This window comes from Loxodonta africana, chromosome 10, assembly GCF_030014295.1.
Source record: "Loxodonta africana isolate mLoxAfr1 chromosome 10, mLoxAfr1.hap2, whole genome shotgun sequence".
NCBI lineage: Eukaryota > Metazoa > Chordata > Mammalia > Proboscidea > Elephantidae > Loxodonta > Loxodonta africana.
Window position 1 is genome coordinate 4,425,072 of NC_087351.1, and position 21,026 is coordinate 4,446,097.

The 21,026-nt window shown below is 42.8% G+C and overlaps 1 protein-coding gene across 1 annotated transcript in view; it reads left to right on the plus strand.

Annotated features, from left to right (window-relative positions):
* The first annotated feature begins 1,342 nt into the window (after positions 1–1,342).
* The window catches only part of ATP8B4 (ATPase phospholipid transporting 8B4 (putative)), a 366,292-nt gene continuing 346,608 nt past the window's right edge, over positions 1,343–21,026 (plus strand). Inside the window, exons 1-2 of the mRNA XM_064291985.1 lie at positions 1,343–1,598; positions 8,507–8,598. The gene's annotated coding sequence lies outside the window, so the exon portion shown is untranslated. The remainder of the gene's footprint in view (positions 1,599–8,506; positions 8,599–21,026) is intronic.

The window sequence follows — 21,026 nt, forward strand, 5'->3', positions numbered from 1 at the left end:
TGCGTAGTACTCTTTTATATGTATGTAACTTAACTTATTTAGCTAGTCTCCTATATTTAAGCCATTTTTAGTTTTTATGCTCTCACAAACAGTACAATAATAAAGATCTTCAAATATATTTCACGTGTGTGATTATCTATAAGGTAAATTCCTAAGAGATGAAAACATACACATTTTAAATATTTGATAGACAATAAGTTTCTTTTAAAAAGTATTTTACTAACTTATATTCCCACTAACAGTGTAGGATAAGGTGCTGATTTCCTCATATCTTCTTCAACAATATTTGTAATATTTGCTAATACGCTAGGTCAAAAGGGTATAAAAGGTATATGTAAATATTTTTTAATAATTAAATTTTTTTTAAATTTTATATATATTGTAGAAATTATTGCTTCTTCCTGTAGGCTGTTCTTCGTCCTCCTAATCATGCCAGAAAAAAGTCATCACTCTTGAGAAATCTGCAGTTTCTCGGTACTGGGTGCCTCAGCAGGAAAAGGCCCCTTGTTTCTCTCTCACCTGGCTGTTTGAAAAGCTGCGAGCCCAGGACGAGGATGTTCTGAGAATGGAGTTGCCCATGCACAGGGGCTCAGCTAGCTCTGGTTATAGAGACATGATGGAAACATATTTGGTTTTAGTGCTTAACCGGCAAATCTGATGCAACTCCTGGGAAATACTTAAACGGCTTTAGACATATTTGAAAAGAATCATAATCTTTCTTTAAAAATATATGCAAAACAAAACTTATTGTTTTCACCTAATCCCAGTTTAAAAACCGCGACCTATTCAAAGCGATTCCAAAACTAAGAAGTTTAGATCCATTTCCGATGTGCATTTGTTCTTCAGCATTCTCAGGGTTAATCTTTTTGTTTCCTCTGAGTTGAAATTAAGGATGCTGGAGAGAAGAAGTGTCATTGCTTTGTGTGTTAAATGTTGCTTGAGTGTGCTTAGTGCTCATGCATAAGAGAGCTGAACTCCCCTTGTGATGATGAAAAAAATCCCATCGCTAATTCCTTCATCACTGGGAAAAACAAGTGGAAACGCCAAACATGTTTGCTTATCTCCCTCAGTTGAGGACTGATAAAAGTTTGGATCCAAAGATGTGGTAGCCAGTGTCCCCTTCAATTGTCCACTTGCATCCTTCTAAAGTCTTGGTTCCCACAGGGAAGCTACCCTGCAGAAGCACTCTGTTGGGAGTTTGCTTTTGTTTCTCCAGGATTAACTAGCACTGCCTTAGCGGCTGGAGCAGTCGACTTTAGGAGGCAAAGCTCTTACGGAGTTTCGGCGTTCTTCCAAGTAACGTTGACTCCCCCAATTCCTCACTGGTAGTGAAGCTGGTTTCCGGCATCCTCTTCCTCTTTTTCTGGTGAGAGCTGTTGATTGCCATCTAGCAGTTCCAGTAGTTTTAAGTGGTCAAGACTGTTTTTCTAGGAGCTGATCTCAGGTTTTCAAGAAAGCCCACAAGGGATCAAGTTTGTTTTCTGTTAATTACTAGAGCTTTTACAGCCTTGCTTTTCTCGTTGAAATGGTCACGGGTTGGGTGCCGGTTTGATCTCTCTGCACTTCTGGGAAATCTTCCTTTTTGGGGAGAGGCTGAGGTGAGTAGGAGGGGAACATTCAGTGGTTAGTGAGATTAAAAGGAGATTTAGCTCTGGGAAGCTTGTGACTTTCTGTTTCTCTTTTCTGGTTTCCTGTCTTATTTTGCTGGTTTTATCTTCTTCGTGGTTGGAATTTAGCAAATATTATTCTTCTACTATTAAAAAAATAATTTTGGGGGAAGTTAGTTGGGGATGGGAAATACGACATTTTTTTTCCTTTGAAATTTTAGTTTTTATTCTGTTAGCATCACCTACTGAAAGACCAATGGGAGTAGCATAAATGTCTATTTCTTCTTGGTTTGTGAGTCTTTGTCATTTTCTTTGGTATTTCCTTTTATTTTTTACAGGGGGTTTGTGTTTAGCACCCCTATTCAAGATATTCTATTGTCCTATGCTCAATTCATCCTTTAGACATAGATGGTTTTTCACTAAGCTATTTATTCCTTCAAGGCTTGAGGGCTATGCTTTTAGTGCTACGATTTAGCTGAAAGGAAAATTGATCCATTTAACCAGTTTGCTGATAGACATGAGAGTGTTTCAGGTCTCTGGTTAACAATTAGCTATTTTGAAGAAAAAAGAAATTGACAGGAAACATTAACTGGGGGCTAATGGCACTAGAAAAAAAAAATGGCTTATTAGCTAGGAAATGTAGAAATGCAGGGTTGTGTGTGAGATTACTAACACCTTTAGCTCAGGTGTTGCTCCATGCTGTCATTTATTGCAAAATGTAAATTCAGAGTGATCTCTTTGAACCCTTGTTTATCTATCTTGTGCCTTTATGTTTCATCATACATAAACATTTAAAAATGATATTTTGTGTCCCTCCAATAAGGGGAGAAGGAGGATTTCATTTTGTTCTTACATGGCTAATTGGAAATTTTCATTTAGTGGGAAAAGACTTAACCTAATCATTTAAAAGTGCATTGGAAATTGTAGCTCTTCTTGAAATAAAACTTTTAAATGTATTCCAGATGCTTGTATGGATAAGAAGAATTAGAAGCTAGTATTTGTTTTCTGGATTTTTCATGAAAAAATATCAGAGAAAACGGTAACCCCCAAGCGTTCCAAACAGTTTTTGTAGTTTGCAGCATATATCTAAAGTTTTACTTGACTTTTTAGCAATATTAAATATTTTTGACCATTGTATCTTGGAAACTCCTTTTATTTACTCAACTAAATTTTATTGAGCCCTGAATCTGTGTCAGGCACCATGGTAGATGCCTAGGGGAAGAGGGCGTGGTGGGAACGCCACAGCGTCTAACTTGAGCATGTCCTTTTCTGACACTTCTTTTGAGGGTGAGTGTTCTGTGGGACTGTGTGCTTGGCCCTTTGTTGACCCATTCTCATCCTCTGTCGTCGCCTGGCCTCCCTTCATTCGTGTTCTTCCTGGGTGAGATATCTATTCTCAATGACTTCAATGCTTCCTTATGTGTTAGTGATTCCAAGTCTATATACATGTCTGTCCTCTTTAGCACTGAAGATATATCCAACAGTCTACCCAATATCCGACAGTCTAGAGGCACTTAAAGCCTAACATGTTCAAACTGAGTTTATTATTCTCTCACCCCAATTACTGCTCCTCTATTTTCTCCTCCTTCAGTATTTGTCATCTTAGTTAATGGCACCTCCCTCCCTTCCCAAGCAGAAGTCTAGATGTCACACCTGATTCCTCCTGTCCTACACGCCAGCATCTGGACCAGTTATAAACTCTGCCACATCAACTGCAGAAGTATTTCTAGAACCCAGCTCCACTTGTCTGTTGTCATTGCTTCCCCAACTCTTTCCATGCCAGTCCGTGCTGTGAGAGTCACCTTCCTAAAAACTCTGGACTGGCATAGAGATACACAAGGGAGCAATGATAATGGACAACGAGGCTGGATTTTAATCATACTGTTCTACTTACAGACTTCTTCCGTCTCCCCATTACCTGCTGGATGAAACAGAGTCTTAATCACAGCAATTCTGTGCCCCTTAAAATGTGGCTATGACAGTCCCTGCCCATAGAATTTTTGTTAGGCTTAAATGAGATGATACATGTTAAGTTCTTAGCACAAGGCCAAGTACCCAGAGAGTGGTAGTGATGATGATGACAATGATGAAGATGATGAGTTCTTTCAGAGTCCAATGCTTATCTACCTTGCCAGTCCCATATCACAACACACTCCCCTCATGCCTTCCATGACCTGGGCACAATGATTGTCACCATTACCCAAACCCTCCCTGCCTTTTCACGGCACTTGTTCTTTCCTCATGCTGTTCTTTTTGCCTGTCCTTACCTTGTTTTGTTTACCAGATCTTTGTCTTTCAAAAAGACTCAACTCAGTCGTCGTCTGTGAGGCCTTAGCTGACCATGCAAAGCAGATTTAGTGACCCCCTTCCCTCTGCCTCCAGAGTTCTCAGTTCCTCCTTTCACCCTAATCCTTTACTTGTCTTCCTAATGATCTTTCTGTGTGTCTGCTCTTCTCATCTTCCCCAGACTGTGGGCTTTTGAAGGAAAGGGACAGGCTCAATGCATCCTTGCTTTCTCCAAAGTTTGATGTAGAATAAGCACCTGATAAGGAGTCCTGCTTGCCCAGTGGTTAAGCACTCATCTACCAAGTGAAAGGCTGGAAGATTGAACCCACTCAGAGGCCCTATGGGAGAAAGAACTGGCAATCTGCTTCCGTAAAGATTACAGCCCACAAAACCCTATGGGGATGTTCTACTCTGTCACATGGGGTCACTATGAGTTGAAGTCCACTTGATGGCACCTAACAACAACAACAGGCACCTGATAACTGTTTGGTGAGTGAACACCATGGGGGAAGGAGAACAAAAAAACAAACCCACTGCCATCAAGTCGATTCCAACTCTTAGTGACACTGCATGATAGTAAACTGCCCCATAGGGTTTCTAAGGCTTTAAATATTTACAGAAGCAGACTGCTGCATCTTTCTCCTGCAGAGCAGTTGGTGGATTCAAACCACTGACTTTTTGGTTAGCAGCCCAGCACTTTAACCACAGCACCAAGGCTCCTAGGGGAAGAAGATAATCCTCAGGTTTGATAGGAGGCTTTCTACATGTTATGGGGAGTTAGAAATACACTACAAAAAATAAGAAAAATCATAATAGCTCTCCTTGATTCAGTACTAACTTTGTGGAGGGAGGCACTATGTTAATTTCTTTACATGCCTGACCTGATTAGTTTTCTTCACAATCCTGTGAGTTACTGTGTCCCTATTTACAGATGAGAAAACCAGGGCTTAGAAAGGAGGGGGACTTGCTCAAGGTTCCAGAGCTAGCAGGACCAGACCCAGGCAGTCTGATGCTAGCACTGGTGGAGGAGTGGAGACATGAGAAGGGACACGAAGATGACTGAACCAGGGGCAGCACATCTGGTGGAGAAAGGGGAGGATGAGGAGCAGGAAGGAAAAATGCATAAGAGATGCAGCAAGAGCAGGCTAGGAAAGGAAGAGAAAAGAAAATCAGGGGACCAAGGAGAAAACGAAGCAGGGGATAAACAAGGGGAAGGAGTGTTCCTACTGCTTTAAAAATATGTGGCTGGGTAATATGGTTGCATGCCTAAAAGAATATAAGTAGACTTCCATTGGCATGACTACTCACAACAAAATTAATCTGATATACATTATATAGGAAATATAGTAATTTATTGTTGGTGCATGATAATTAAACATAATTGCTAAGCAGTTTATAAATCTGGCTGTGTTAACCACCACTTCCACACACACATGCACACATACACACAGGCATGCGCGCACACCCACAAACTGGTTTAAGTTTTTTTTTCACTTCTACTTTTGTCCCATATCTACAAGCAATGTGGCCATTGAATGCCTTTGGGGGCACCAAATATGATTAAAACAATACTTACACCTGCCCGCCCTATAAAGGTGCCTTGGAAGAAAGGCATTAAAAAAAAAAAAAAAAAAAAAGCATTTTTATGGTAATCTAGTTCTGAAAAAAGAAAAAAACAGCCATTGAAAACCTATGGAGCACAGTGCTACTCTGACACACATGCTGTCTCCATGAGTCAGGGTTGACTGGGAGGCAACTGGTCTGGTTACTCACCCCCAACCTGAAGGGCAGAGACTTGGGCTTATTCCTTAGCTGCTTCCCTCTTTCCTTACTGGTCTTACTCCCCAAGGTAAGATTTTCCTGTCCCTCCGTACCTCCCTTCCCTGGGGTCTTAAAGCTGTGCTTCAGTTCCCGTATCCCACCTGCCCCTCAGAGCCTGGCACCATAGGCTCAGGTAATATTCTTGGGCTGGTAGATAGGATTGTCAGAGGGCATGACTGCAAGATCACCATGCCTGGGGTAGAGGACTCAAGGTGAGGCAATTCAACCTCTGGGAACCTAGGGCCTGAAGGAGGAAAAGGCCAGGGTTAGGGCCAGAGAAGATAAAGAGCCACAAGAGCAGAGGAAAGAGCTTGTTCCCTCATCCTGCCATCCTAGCTTCCTGTTCTCATACCCATGGCTCAAGCAAGTAGATTTTTCAATGCTTGCTTCAGTCCACACTGATGCTGCCTCCCAGACAGCCTGCCTCCCCTTCTCTTGTCAGGTTAGTCCTCAGAGAGAAGGTGGGGTGGGTTGGGTTGGGAAGAAAATATCTTAGCAAGAAATATCAAGAAAACTTAGGGAAACAGAAAGGAAGCTGGGAAACTGAAGTGGGCAAAAAAAAGGAGGGAGTAGGAGGAGAAAAGGTAGACTGGGAAGAAGGAAAGGAGAGGAGGAAGGAAACAGATTTATGGAGTGTACCCTATAAACACACCTATTTTACCACACAACAGCTCTGGGAGAACTGGCTTTCTTATCTCCATTTTGCAGATGCGAAGATTGAGCCTTATCAAGGGCAAGTGACTCCCTAAAGTAATATGAGATAGAAAGAAATCCAGATGGGTTTGAATTCTGTTATTCTAAAAGTCTCCTTAGTATAGTACCCTGCCTCCAAAGAGGAAGAGAATACAGAGTCTGAAAAAAAGGAAGGCAGGTAAGAACAGAGTGGAGAAGGTAGAAAAGAAGGAAAAGAGAGGCAGACATTCCTTACAAGGGTGAGGTCTGGGGTTCGACTCACTGAGGAACATTGAATCCTTTCCTCTGGGCCCATCTTGTCCCTGAGTCATGAAAACGGCAGAGAGAACTGGAGAGAGTCCACAACTCAAAGGAGCTAGAGGATCTACCAGTGGAGAAACCCCTATTTCTCCGAAACACGGAGATGGGAGATGGGACAAGGAGGGCTCAACTGGGCAGAGCTCTGGGCAAGGAAGAGAGCTGCCAGGAATCTGCCCCTCGCTGCTCTCCTGCCTTTGACTGCTTTTGTTTCTTCCCCCACTGCCCTGGCTGCTTCCTTTTCCATTTTCCACTCTTCTCCAGTTCCTTTGCCTGTCACTCTACCTTGTATTTTTAACCTTTCTCTTTCCATTGGTTCTGCCCCCTCAGAAAACCCCCATATCCATATCTCCCCACCTTAAACATGCCTTCTGTTTAAAGCCTCATTAACCATTTGCACTTATCTTCTGTCTTTTATTGCTGCAGTCTTGAAGGAGTTTCATCCTAATGTTTGTGTAGATGCTTTGACAAAGTTCAGAGGGCAGCTTTCAAGATAATAACTAGCATCTAATAAGCACCCTTATTGTGTTTGCTCTGCCCACAACATCCCGTCCAGGCGGGTTCTGGCTGACAGAGTTTACTTGCCCCACTTATCCATGATTGCATAAGTAGTTAGTGGCACAAGCAGGGGTCTGAGACCAGGGCTGTTTGACTTCAAGGGTTGAGCTCTCAACCACCACATCCTGCTGTGCCTCGAGTAGCTCTGTGGCTGTTCCATGGAGGCCTCTTAGTGAGTTAACCTTAATCAGCTTGGGTCTTTTGTCCTGTACACCTCGGCCATAATTCAATAGCAGATTAAAAGCAGATCTGCCTTTCTGGAGCAGACTAATATTAGTTCAGGATATTGATGATATAAAAGGAGAATGGCAACTTATTCATTTAAAACCTGTAATTTAAGTGTCAGGAGGACCAGAACATTCACTTCAGCGTGACTAGTGCATTCTTTCCCTGTAGGCAGGCTTCTGTGGGAAAGTGAGTTATCATCAGCAGGTTGCTTGGTGAGAATGGAATTGGAGCAGGGGCAATTAGTCATAATAACTTGATTGTTGAGTGACCTCAGATCACTAAAGAGAATCTCCATTTTAATCCTTTGCTGAAAGCATGGCACCACCTGCACCAAGGTGTTCTCATTTTCACCATAAGGAGAGACCTCCATGTGAGATCATAATGTGGTCAGGACTCCCTAGTCCCTACACAGTTGCTTAAGTAGCATTTCCAACTTGGATATCTTTTATCACTTCAATCCCAAGGTGTTTGAAACCAAACTCCTTATTTTCTGTGTACAAACTGGCATCTTCTTTTGGCTAGACCATTTCTTTCATTAGAAGAATTATTTTCTGTGACTAAGATTCAAAACCTAACCTTGAGATGTAAAGAACATGAATTTTGCATAGAAGCATAACTTTCAATATTTAAAAAAAAATTACTAACTGCATTTTAAAAGAAACTAATATATGTCATGGCCTTAGCTCTTATTTGTTACCCTTCTCTCTCTCCCTCTTTTTCTTATACCTCTCTTTCCTATAAAAACCCACTAGAACTTTCACACAAGGAAACCACCATTTTAATCCCTTGCATAAGACGAAGTCAAGGGTAAGTGAAGACCTACTCGGATTTCCTTTTTTCCATTTCTTCTGCTTTGGAGCGATTTAAGAAAACAGGGGCTGCATTCATGCCAATATTGTTTGCCCCAGCCCTTGTAAACAGTTGAATTTCAAACCCTAAATTTCACCTCCTAGAATTAGATTTCACTTTAGCAAACCCTTTTCTCTCACCTGATTTTGTTTATTCTATTTCCTTAGACCTTCACTGATCCAAAAGTTCAAGAAAAGATGACCTTTTTTGTACTCTGACGTCCTTTAGAAGTGAAGTGAGTGTCAGCTGGGGTATTTTGGTGAGTTGATAAATGTACAAAAATGAAAGAAGGAAATTTTACTTACTAAAAGTTAAACTAGAATCTGCTATGTTAGTATGAACATGCCCACCACAAAATATTCCTGGACTGTTGTTATTACAGAGAAATGGACTTGAAATGACAAGTATTAATTTTTGATTATAACTTTATGTCTTAGAGAGTAAAAACACTGGGATTAATTTTGAAGTAGGGAATATTTCATACACAAGCAAAAATAACTAAAATTAAAGCATGAATTTATTTAATATCTTCAAATTAGAAGATTTCAAAAACACTTCAAAAAGCGGTATTAGGGCAATTAAAAATAATGAAATATCTGTATGATTTAAAAATAATTTTAGGAAGGATGTGGTATTGCTTTTGTTGGGTTGTCTAGGAGTTTTAAAAGTGAGAAGTGTTTTCAGGAAGAGCTAAAATGAGAGATGGCAAAGGTTACATGAATAGTTTGTCTTTATTCCTATATTTAGGTTCATCTTTTACTTGTTATCTGTTAATACCAATTTTTCAAATCAATTTAGTAAACTAATAAGGAGGAAGTTAAGTTTGCCAGTGGCCAGTACTCTTATTACCCTTCTGAGAGATTGAATTTCTTTCTTCTGCCTGCATTCTCATTGCCATCTGTCAGATTGTAAAGTCTCTTTTGCCATCTTGCTTAGAGAATTGTTCTTCCTTTCCCCTGCTCCAGGGACTCTGAGGCCATGAAAACAGAACATGTTGACTGAGTCCCCAGAGAGAATTTTCAAGCCCTAACAAGTTGGTTTAGAACTTGCTGATGAGCCTTTACCCTCTGGCCAGATGGGGCCACCAGATATAGATGTCATTATCATAGAATTCATTCCTCTTCCTCTCTGTTGCCATCTTGTATTTGTTGATGTGACTGTTCTTTGGAACAAAGAAAGTCCTTCATGGATGAAAACCCACTTTTATTCATGTTATTTTTCATTGATAGGCCTTATCTCAAAAAATCTTCTCTGCGAATCTTCTTTTATAGCTGTAGCTGCTTCCTCATTGTTCCTCTCCCCCAAAAACATGCTCATTGTCTTCTTTCTCATGCTCTTCAGTTTGCCTGCTGCAATCTTCTCATTGCCAACTAAAGTTTGCTTATCCTTTGAGGTTCTCCTTAAGCTGTAGTTTGGGGTGCACAAGGGAATGGGGTCCAGCAAGAGGAAGGGAGCAGACAAGAAGGCCATGACTGCTACAGTTTGGGAAGGCAGATCTAAGAATTTTGGCGCTTGGGGGTGGAGTTTGGGAAGGGATAGTTGCTCAAAAGGAAGTGTCTTTTAAAGTCTGGGTACTTTTGCTACATTTCTTATAGGAACTGAGGGTGCCATTCATTCCTTCATTCAGCAAGGGTTTATCGAGGATCCCTTTGTGCCAGGTATTTGTTAGACATTGGAGATACAACTCTGAGGCAGACAGGTAATATTCCTGCCTTAATAGACTTGGTGGTCTAATGAGGAGAGGACTGTGAAATACAGGGCTATATGGGAACACATAAGAGGGGTTCCTATCCCTCGTGGGGGGGGACGTCGAGGAAGGTCTCCTGGAGGAAGTGATGTGTGAGTTGAAATCAGAAAGATGAATAGGGGTTAGATAGGTGAAGGGGTTGGAGGTGGGGTTAGATGGGCAAGGCCCCCAAACTGAAAGATGTCAAATTGAATATTTCTGTAGTGTAGACTTGAGGGGGTGCATGTGTTATTGGAGAATGGCCTTGGTTCTTGTCTTCGGTGTAGGAAAGAATTCAAACACTGAGACAAATAGTGCCAAGCAAGCAGAGATTTATTAGCAAGCAGAGGGTTAGTAGTAAAAATACACTTGACTAGGAAGTGTCAAGCGGGCTACTCAGATAGAGAAAGAATCTGAGTGCCCGGGTAGTCATTTTTTTTTTTTTTTTTTTTAGGGCTTTATACCCTTTTGTCTCTTATCTGTCTCTGTTTACATTTAAAAGCCAGGGCAGGACCCCGATGAAGACTATTTCCTTGGCTTAAGGTTTAATTACCAAGTTAGGGATCTTATCAAGCTAGGGACTTTATCAGGTTAAAGACTTTATCAAATCAAAGACCCCTGTGAAGATCATTTCCTTGGCTTAAAGTTTAACTACATAAAAAAAAAACAAACAATTTTTTAACTACATAGGGACAATTTTTTGACTACATAGGGACCAGGAAACCCTGATGGCATAGTGGTTAAGTGCTACAACTGCTAACCTAAAGGTTGGCTTTTCGAATTCACCAGGCGTTCCTTGGAACCTCTACGGGGCAGTTCTACTCTGTCCTATAGGGTCGCGATGAGTCGGAATTGACTCGACGGCAGTGGGTTTTTGGTTTGGGATATAGGTACCATCTTATTGAGGAATGTCACCATCCCCTGTCTCTTCCTTTGTAGGGATTATTTTATTGAGGAATGTTGCCATGCCCTGCCTCTTCCTCTTTCCAAGTGCAAGCTCTCCCCCTTCCCCTTACATCTTTCCCCCCTCAAGTGCCATTGTCCCAAATCTTTGGGGTTGTTGAAGGGGGGTGGTCTGTTTTCTGTAGTTACTTCTTGCTGTCACTGGGCATAGAGCTGGCCCTAGGAGTGGCACATATTCCCTAATGGGGGGTTTGCTTGACTCCAGGAGCCGAGGATGGAAGTGCTGGGCAGCTTGATCCAAAGGGCTCTCAGGGCTTGTGTTATTTGATGATGTCCGAATTACAGCCATTTGTGATTGAAACTTTTGTAATCTGGAGGGTACAAAACAAGTTAGTATTTTAAGGAGGCAGGGCCCAAACAGTAAAAGAAGAATTACAGACATTAAAGGGCCAAGGAACAGTATTAGCCAAAATCCCTACGACCAGATGAATGACCAAGAATTCCATTCTTGTTCAGCTTGTGTTTGGAGTTGTCTGGCCTTATCTAAAAAGTGGCGGATATGTTCTTGGACTTTTGCCAGTTTGGTTCACCCAAAAACAGATTGTTAACCTAGTATGGCACATATACCCCCATGGCTAAAAAGCTGCCAACATGTCTAATCCTCTTTGATTTTGAAGTACTACAGCTCTCAAAGAATTTATTTGGGTTTGTGGAGTAGCTATAGAGGCTGCTACCTGGGTATTGAGCTGGGCTAGTTCGAGTGAGAGGTTTGCATAAACCTGAGCAGTTCCAAGTGCCCTGGTGGTTCCGGCTACGAGGCCACCCTTTCCTATAAGACTGCTAAGTCCTATGAATATGGGAATTAGGGGCCCTGCTCTTTTTGTCACCTTATGAGTGGTGTGTAAAGGTAAAGGGATAGGAGCTCCTGCTACAGCTAAAGACACAGGAGGGAGGACATATCCTACTGTCCATAATCCTGTCCAATTTGTGGGTAGACATATATAAGCTGTAGTTCCACACACATAATATAAGCCTGAAGATAATGGAAGACAACCTGAGACATGCTATACATTTGATCAAGTGTAATTGTATGGAGTTGGTTTTTTGAAGGTGGAGGTATATTTCCAAAAATATGTGGCAGCTAGAGCAGCTGCTGTTAGTGGAGTAAATCAGGGGGTAATGTTATGGGTGGCATAGTTTTCTAGGTTTTCCAAGAAGATCATCCTGTGGATGGATTGTACGAAAACCTTTTCTTCGGCAGTTTCATGTACCAAGTTCCAATTATTTCCATTGTTGCCGGATTTCCATGTGGAAGTGGCCAGAAGGGCCAAATAGTCGCAACCCAGTGGTCTCCCCTGGCAAAACCCTCCAGTGTAGTCTGTGTGTCTGAGGAGGTATTGGGGGGGAAGGTTAACCAGCTAGATGAGGGTGGAGGATCAGGGAGAGATGTAGTTAGGTTTCTGAGGTTGTGTGTTATCGTGACGGTTACATTGCAGTGGGAGGGGCTTAGAGATCCTACCTGATATGAGTATCTTTGGGGGCCCGGTAAGTAAATGCACAACGGGCTTTGCCCCCTCTTATTTGTACTCCTTGGTACACGGCCCCTGTGATAAGGTGTACAGTTTGGTTATTGTGGTTTTTGAACACCCCTTGTGGTCCAGTAGAGAGGGTATAGTGAAGAAAGCCTGACGTTTGAGCCCAGACCTGCCAAGAGGTGGGCCAGCCTTCTGCGGACTGTCCTCAAGCCTGTAGACAAACCCAGCAGGACTGGTTGTATTTGGTATTTGTAAGTGCCTTTATGACTTCCTGCAGTGGTTTTTAATAAAGGGGGAGATAGGCTCAGGCCATGTTAGTTGGACAAATGAAAGTGTTATGGCACAGAAAAGAACACAATGTATTTTGACTTATCTGTTGTTATTCTCTTGTTTTGTTTTGAACAGATACTTCAAGTCTTCTATGGGTTCACTTGTCCACTCTTGATGTTGGCTCGGGGTTTCTTCAAATGTATCTCTAGTGTGGTAGGGTTTCATCCTGGAATGATGTATCCAGCTAGAAATTCTGGGTGCTTTCACAGCTGTGGGGGTAGAGAGCATAACAATATACGGTCCTTTCCATCCTTCCAAGTTTTGACTAGGACTAAGGTCCCCTGCTCATATAAAGGGACTAAGCTGTATATTGGAGATTTTGGTACTCCTAGCTCTTGAATATCTTGTTGGAAACTTGCCGGGGAGGTTACAAAATGTACCAGATGTTTGGTTTCCTCATCTAGGACCAGATCTGTTCTAAGGAAGGGCCTGCCATACAGAATTTCAAAGAGGTTAATTTTTTTAAGCTTTAAATGAGAAGTAGGACTTATCTTCATATGGAGCAAAGCTATAGGGAGAGACTGGATCCAATTTTGGTGGGCTTCTTGGCCCAACCTGGCTAAAATTCTTTTTAGTGTTTGATTTGCTCTTTCTACCTTTCCTGAGGATTGAGGCTTCCAGGCCGAGTGTAAGTTCCACTTGATTCCAAGTGCTGTACCTACCCTTTGACTTATGGTTGAAATGAATGCTGGGCCATTATCACTCTGTAGAGACCTAGGAAGTCCGTACCTGGGGATGATTTCTTTTAGCAGTTTATTTACAACTTCCTGGGCTCATTCTGTTTTTGTGGGAAATGTCTCTACCCATCCTGTGAAGGTGTCAATGAAGACTAATAAATATTTGTAGCCTAGGCATTTTGACATCTGGGTGAAATCTAATTGCCAGTCTTCTCCTGTATATGACCCAGTTCTTTGGACAGGTTTTACTAGCATAGGTGGTGGGCAGGCAACTTGAGGGTGTTTATTGTACAAAGGGGGCACCCCTGGATAATTCAATAGTTTTCTGAAGCCCTTTACCTGAAAACAGATAGGAGCAAAGCTGAGTTGTTTTATCTCGGCCAAGCTGGCATGAATCATGCAGACCCTTTAGGACTTTCCACTGAATATGTTGGGGCAGATGAATGACTCTTTCTTTATAATACCACCCATCTTTATCTTGGGCATACCTGTTTTTTCAGCCCACTGGTTTTCTTCTTAGCTGTACTGTGGTGTAAGGCATTTTAAGTTGGCTGAAGGAAGTAGGGCACCAATTAATGGGTCTTTGGGTACTGCAGCTGTCTTTGCCACCTGATCAGTTAATTGGTTACCTAGGACTGTTTTACTATCTCCTTTTTGGTGTCCTTTGTAATGTATTACAGCTACTTGTAGAGGCAGGTGGACTGTCTCCAGCAGCTGTAAAATATGGGGCCCATATTTTATGGGACTTTATTCTTAGCCTTTAGATACTCTTTTTCCATAAAGCTGTATGGCCATGAAGTATAAGGAAGGCATATTTAGAATCCGTAAAAATGTTCACCTTCTTTTTCTTTCCCAACTCGAGGGCCCAGGTCAATGTAATTAGCTCTGCCAACTGTGCTGAGGTTCCTGTGGGTAAAGATTTAGCTTCTATCACCTGATGTAGAGATACGCTCACATATACTGCATGTCGTTTCCCTTCTTTGACAAAACTGCTGCCATCAGTAAACCACTCCTCGTCAGGGTTTATGAGAGGTTGGTCAGTAAGATCTTGTTGACTGGCATAGATCTGACTAATGACTTCACAGCAGTTGGGAAGGTTTGGGTCCATAGGATAGGGGGTAGGTAACAGGGACGTGGGGTTTAGAGTGGAGCATTCTTTTACTGTGACTTGTGGATTTTCTATTAAAACTACTTGGTATCTTAGGATTCTGTTTTTGTTAGCCACTGAGGACCCTTGTTGTTTAACAAGGGGCTGATTTGGTATGAAGTATATAAATCAATTTTCTGCCCTAGCATTAATTTTAGAGCCTCTTCTATAAGAAAAAAAATTTTTGCTTTTTTTTTTCTATAAGAGCAGTGGCAGCTGCCATCACTTGGAGACAGTGAGGCCATTCCTGAGCTACCATATCAAGTTCTTTAGATAGGTATCCTACTGGTCTGTTATCGGGCCCTAAGGTTTGGGTGAGAACTCCTAGGGCTTCTCCTTTTCTCTCTGTTACATATAGTTGGAAAGGTTTTTCTGGGTTGGGTAATCCCAAGGCAGGAACTTGTAGGAGGGCCTTTTTTAGGTTTTCGAAGGCATGTTTCTGCTCTTCGGTCCACATTAATTCTTTAGTTCCCTGTTGGTTGTTTATTTTGAGGGTGTCATATAGTGGCCTGGCTTTTTCACTGTATCCGAGAATCCATAGCCACAAAAGCCCGTTAAACCTAAGAAGGATCTGAGCTGTTTTGTGGTGGTGGGCTTGGGGATGTTTGCTATGGCTAAAACTTGAGGAGATAATTATTTTTCTCCTGGAGCCCACCTTAGTCCAAGATATTCTACTTCTTGTTGTAAAAGTTGGGCCTTTTCCTTTAAGACTTTGTACCCCTTTTCTGTCAGGTGACTTAGAATTTGAATAACATGTTGGCATCCCAATTGTTCTGTAGGGGAGCAGATGAGCAGGTCATCAACATACTGAACAACTTGTTAGGTCTTCTAAATCCTGTGCCAAAGCTTGGCCAAAAAAGTGGGAGCTGTCCCTGAACCCTTGGGGTAAAGCTGCCGATGTTAACTGTTTTTTTGACCAGCAAGGTCAGACCATTCAAAGGCAAGAAGAAATTGACAAGCCAGGTCTAAAGGGATGTAAAAAGATGTATCTTTCAAGTCTAAAACAGAAAACCATTGGATGTTAGGTGGTATTTCTCCCAAGATGGTGTAAGGGTTAGGAACCACAGGGTGGAGAGGAATTATAGCCTCATTAATGTTCCTAAGGTCTTGTGCTAGCCTATATTTCCCATCTCTCTTTTTAATGGGGAGAGTGTGGGTATTGCAAGGGGAGTTGCAGGGAATTAATATCCCGTGTTTTAAAAAGATAGTAAGTATGTTTTGTAATCTCTGCCTAGCTCCTAAGTTAATGGGGTATTGCTTTTTTCTTGGAAATTTGTTGGGGTCTTTTAACCTTACCATTACTGGGGTGGCATTATGTGCCCATCCTGGTATCTCAGTAGTCTGTACCTGGGGGTTTAACTCTTGTTGTTCATCTATATCTATGTAAGTTCCATTTTGGTTAATTTGTAAGGTCATTATCTGGTTAAGAGTTAGATCTGTTGAGAAGATCACTCAAGTTTTTACTTTACTTAATATGCCCCTCCCTACAAGTGGGACAGAACATCCTGGGAGGATTAAAAATTGGTGTGAGAAGCTTGTTGCACCCCACAGTGTAATGATGGAGTAAAATATTTTACTGTGGGTTTCCCTTCTACTCCCTGAAACGTGCTTTTGTTAGAAGAAAGGGGTCCTTGATAAGAGATTAGTAATGAAAAGCCAGCTCCCGTGTCCAAAAGAAAAGTTACTGACCTTCCCACTACATCTAGGGTGACCCCTGGCTCCTCTGCACTGATGTTGTTGCTCTTGTTATTCTCACCAGGAGCCTCTTGGAGCCCAGGGTCCTGTCAGCTTAAGGCCATTTCCATTGAGGGATCAGGCCTGGGAGTCCTTCGATCCTCAGGGCAGTCTTACCTCCAATGGCCATGCTGTTGGCAGTTGGGACAGGGCTTCTGGGGCAGTTTGTTCTGGGGACAATCCCTTTCCCAGTGCTTAAGTTGACCACATTTGTGACATGCACCAGGTGGAGTATCTTTGGGTCTTCCTGCCTGCCCTGTAGGGTGGTTAGGAGACGGGCCTGTCTCTTCTCATCCTTTTTCTCCTTTTCTTGGAGCCTTTCTTCTTCTTCTTGGTCTCTATTATAGAAGACTGAGGAAGAGACCTTTAACAGTTCATTTAAGGGCGTTTGAGGACCTAGCCCTTGTTTTTGAAGTTTACACCTAACGTCTGGAGCAGTTTGAGTTAGAAACCTATCTTTTAAGACTAGTTCCCCTTGTGGTGATCCTGGGTCTAAATTGGTATACTTTAAGAGGGCTTCTTTTAGTCTTTCTAGAAAGGCAGTGGGTTTTTTTTTTTTTTTTTTTGGTCTACTGTGGCCAGTTTATTAAAATTGGTAGTTTTTATCCTGCAAGCTTTCATTCCCTCAACCAGGCACACTAACATGTGGCCTCTCTCCTATCTCCCTCCTTGGGTATGATAATCCCATCCTGGGTCTATGTCTTGGACTGCGGCAGTGCCCATGGGGTAGGCCTGTTGTTTATGTATATGTAGCCCATCTGTAAATTGTCTGGCTGCCTCGGTGAGATTTAATCTTCCTCCCTGAGTGAGAGCTTGGTTGTAGATTATCATTATGTCTCTCCAATTCAAATCAAAGGCGAGTGTTAAATTCTTAAATTTTTCTGTATAGTTGTTAGGGTCGTCAGAGAAACTCCCTAGCTCTGTTTATAGTTTTCCTAAATCCTGCATCGAAAAGGGAACCTGTGCCCTGACTGGCCCATTAGGGCCAGTCAATTCTTGAAGGGGGCACAGGTAAGGTGGTGAAGGTGCTGTGGGCGAGGAGTTGGAGTAGGGAGGAGTCGGAAGGACAGACATTTCTCTGGTATTTAAGGATGCGGTTGCAGGGTTGGTAGGGTTTGGGTCTAATTTGTCTATCGTTTGGTTTGTAACGATGGCAAGAGCTGCGGGGTCTATATTACACTTTTTACACAGTTCTGGATTTTCCCTCGAGGCCATAAAAACCTGGACGTACGGGACCTCCGTCCATTTGCCTTGCATCCAGCAAAACAGATCTAGCTGAAGGATCGTGTGGTAATTCAAGCTTCCCTGTTATGACCAAATTTGTCCATTTCCCAATTTATATTGAGGCCACATGGTGTTACAAAAGAAGACTAATCTCTTTCTCTTCAGGGTTTGAGGGTCAAACCTGTCCCAGTTTTTGAGGATACATCCCAGAGACGAGGCTGGTGGTACTGAGTTTTGTTTTCTCATCTGGAAAGGAACAGAGTGAGTCATGGGGGGTAGGATGTCTCCTGTGCACCCTATGTTAAATCACTGCCCGGAGAAGGTGTCCCTTCTCAGGCCTGGGCTTCCAGAATTAACTGGTCTTGCCTAGAAACTCCTAGGGGTCGTTGTTTACATTGGGTTTCCAGAATTAACTAGTCTTACTGTGCAGCCTGCACCTGAAGTTTCTTGCCTAGACACTTCCTACTGCTTCTGTCTCAGGGGTCCTTGTTCTTGTCTATGTCTGCGGTCTGGGTGGGACATGAAACTGTATATTTGTTGATGTCCTTGGTCAGCCCAAAAACTAATTATTGCATACCCCGCTAACCATTTTAGGGTGGGGTTCCTTTGTGCCTCTGTCTGGGAAGGCTTCATTTTATTGGCAACTTTACTATCCATTGAAGCTGACACCTTGATTGCCTCACCCCCTGACACATTGAATAATCTTGGGGGCCCCTTGAAATTGGGTGAAGGAGATGATTTAACATTTGTGGGAGCCCCTCTTCTGTCCATACCCAAGGAGGGGTAATCTTGTTATTTTCTGGACCCCTCCCTTCCTTTTCTCTGCAGAACCAGCAAACCCGTTCCTCATGTCTGCCCCTCTCTGTATACTCTATGAATTATTTCTGCACACTGAAAGAGGGAATCAGGGCACGGAGGGCAGTCATAAAGTAGACTCCTGTAGCCCACTTCTTTGTATACTCTCAGACATTCAAATTCTTTGTAAGGGAGGTAACAGATATAACTTTAGTTAGTCTAATGAATAGCTTGAGATTCTTGATTGAATGAGGCAGACCAGAGTGTCCCTATTCATTGTTTTATAACATGAAAGCAGGAGGAGCTGATCAAGGAAAGGCCACCTGTGTTTAGCTTCACAATGGTGGTATAAACAAGAAAGGGAGAGAGGTCCTTCACTGGAACAATTATCCCTTAGCCTATCACAAATACACTATCCCTTTTGCAAAGCACACATGGAAGATAATAGATGTAAGTACGTTAGCCAGAAGTTGGATAGGGCTGACAGGTGCAAAAGGTAAATGGGTGACTGGTCTCTTAAAGAGACTCACTAACCTGGCATGACTATTGACGTTAGCGGGGGTCAGGTGTCCTGGGTCGAAAATGTGTTGCTTTGTGAGAAGGACTCCTAGAGGGTGTGGCCACTCTAGTCATCTGGCGCTTCTCTTACGTGTCTCGGTTTCTGTCCTGGTTGTCTAAGACAGTCAGGGGGCTCAGAGCACTGGATGACCAATCCTTATGTGTGCTCCCTGGATGAGCCTGATTGTCAATTAAGTGAAGTTGGAAGTCCCTATGAGGCCCCTGCACATCCCGAGTTTGACCCAGACACCTCCACAAAGTGGAGGGAGGAAGTGCCTCTTTTCTTCAGAGTCTGAAAGAATCAGACACTCATTATTACCGTGTTCTTGTTAATAGTCAGACCAAGTACACACAAATCTTTGTAACACTTCTCAGACCTCTCTCTCAAGAAGAAACAAAACACACACACACACACACATAGAGATAGGGATACCTCAGCATTAAAAAAAACAGCATTTGGGATGGAAAAAAAGAGAGCCCACACTCTGAGGTGGACTCACTACTTTCTGGACGAAGGAGGAGGAAGCTTGTTATCCGAGTCATGGCATCAGAATATGTTACCGGAGAATGGCCTCGGTTCTTGTCTTCAGTGTAGGAAAGAATTCAAACACTGAGACAAATAGTGCCAAGCAAGCAGAGGTTTATTAGCAAGCAGAGGGTTAGTAGTAAAAATACACTTGACTAGGGAGTGTCAAGCGGGCTACTCAGGTAGAGAAAGAATCAGAGTGCCCGGATAGTCATTTTTTTTTTTTTTTTTTTAGGGTTTTATACCCTTTTGTCTCTTATCTGTCTCTGTTAACATTTAAAAGCCAGGACAAGACCCCCTATGAAGACTATTTCCTTGGCTTAGGGTTTGATTACCAAGTTAAGGATCTTATCAAGTTAGGGACTTTATAAAGTTAAGGACTTGATCAAATCAAAGACCCCTATAAAGATCATTTCCTTGGCTTAAAGTTTATATAGGGACCATCTTACTGAGGAATGTCACCGCCCCCTGTCTCTTCCTTTATAGGGATTATCTTATTGAGGAATGTCACCCCCCCCCCACTGCCTCTTCCTCTTCCTCTTCCCCCTCTTCCCGAGTGCAAGCTCTCCCCCTCCCCCTTACACAAGGAGTCATGGGGGCAATGAAGGAAAGTGACAAGGAATCAGGCTAGAAAGATGAGCAAGGACCAAAATGGGCAACATTTTGATATGTTATACTTAAGGTTGCCATGAGTCGGAGCTGACTCAATGGCAACTAACAACAACTAGAAACAGGTTGTTAGAATTTGATCTGTTTTCTAAGACCGGTGGGAGATGATTGTAGGGCTTTAAGCAGGGGAGTGACATGATGCCATTTAACTTTTGTAAAGATGACTCTCGCTTTGGTGCTGGCTCTGATGTGGTCACAGGCCCAGAGGTGGCCAAGGCTGGAGCAAGGGAAACCTTTAGGAGGAATGCAGGAGGAAAGCAATCACTGGACAGCAGACATTTCCCAGATGCAACCTGCTGCCTGAGGATGGACAGGGAGAAGTGCTGGAGGGCAGTGGGGAGCGGTGGAGGTCAGGAGATTTGGTCTTGGGCAGCCTTGGTGGCAGTTATTAGGTGTAGGGGGAGGGACAGGGGAGTTACTGGTGGGTGATATTTAAGGGCCCATCCCTGGTTGTAGCAGCATCTGGCAGTAAAAAAAATAGCACCCCCCATGTTCTTGCTTGAATTGATCGGTTTAGTTAGCTGGTCCCTGGTAAATCTTTGGGCTCCACAAGGTGTCGGTAGGCCTGTTAGGCACAGCCCAGGGATACTGTGCCTTCAGCAGGCTGTTGCTTTTCCTGGAGGTGGTGGGTGGGAATTCATGGATCTGGGAACTTGACAAGGTAAGTGGATTTCCAGGCAGAAATATTCTTGGTCCCAGGCTTTGTAGGCTCCAGGGTATTTGTAGAGGAGGGGTGAGCATTGATGAACTTCCTCTGCAACCTCTTTTCTTGTAACTACCAAGCCAGCGTTCCTCTTCCCCTCCTCTGATTTCCATGTGACTGACCGACATTTTCTTTACATATGTTTGTTACATCCTGCCAT